Below are 875 nucleotides of genomic sequence, written 5' to 3' on the forward strand. Positions count from 1 at the left end.
TTTGGCGTTGTGGAGAAAACGTGAGTAGTCAGCTTTATATTTCTTCAAAGAAATTGATGTATTCGTCATTTAACTTTTAGATATAGCAATTAGAACTATATTTATGCTTTTCAAGGAAAGATAAGCGTGGAATCTCATGCTATTTTAACGCTATTGGCATTTTTATTTAGGTTGCAAACTCGCGTGAAAATGGCAGAGCCTTCAACATGTTCAAGTTCAGCCAAACCTCCGAGGTAAACTTTAGTTTGGCCTAAATTCCTCATGTGTTGGTGGGATCTTCTTTTTATAGTGTTTTTCTGCTTTCTGTGAAAATTACTGCGTAGAATAATGATAGGTTTGGCCGAGCCCTTTGATTTAAGCTTTAGGGTTGGGCAAATTTGTTGCGAAATTTAGGATCCGATGTCTCTAAATAGTTTTGGAAGTTGATTTACGTTCTGGTTGAAGCGCCGTAATTGTAAGATTATTCTGCAGATAAAAATTTAACATTTTAGAGATGAGAGGAATTACAAAGTCTGGTTTTGACTTCTCCATCCATTTTGCAATGAACAAAATCGTACTTTATTTCCCTGCATACGCATACTGTAGTTTTGCAAATGTGCTTTAGTACTGTTCTGTTCTATAATGTTTTGGGCCAAAGATCACGATTTGATACTATGCCGTGAAGTTCTTAATCTTAATCCATTCACTACAAAAAAGGGGTCAACACAACGAAGTACAATTTGGGATAAAGTGGCTACAACACTGAATAATTGTTCCTGTCTGGCATTTAATGTTGACAAGCGATCTGTTAGAGATCATGTTGGAATATTGCAAAACAGGCATAAAAAGAAAGTGAGAGCTGAAGAAAAGGCAAGTGGTATTGTACCTGATGAGCC

The 875-nt window shown here is 36.2% G+C and overlaps 1 pseudogene; it reads left to right on the plus strand.

The window, feature by feature from the left end:
* The window catches only part of LOC137994793 (uncharacterized), a 1,372-nt pseudogene continuing 497 nt past the window's right edge, over positions 1–875 (plus strand).

Source organism: Montipora foliosa, chromosome 3 (genome assembly GCF_036669935.1).
Source record: "Montipora foliosa isolate CH-2021 chromosome 3, ASM3666993v2, whole genome shotgun sequence".
NCBI lineage: Eukaryota > Metazoa > Cnidaria > Anthozoa > Scleractinia > Acroporidae > Montipora > Montipora foliosa.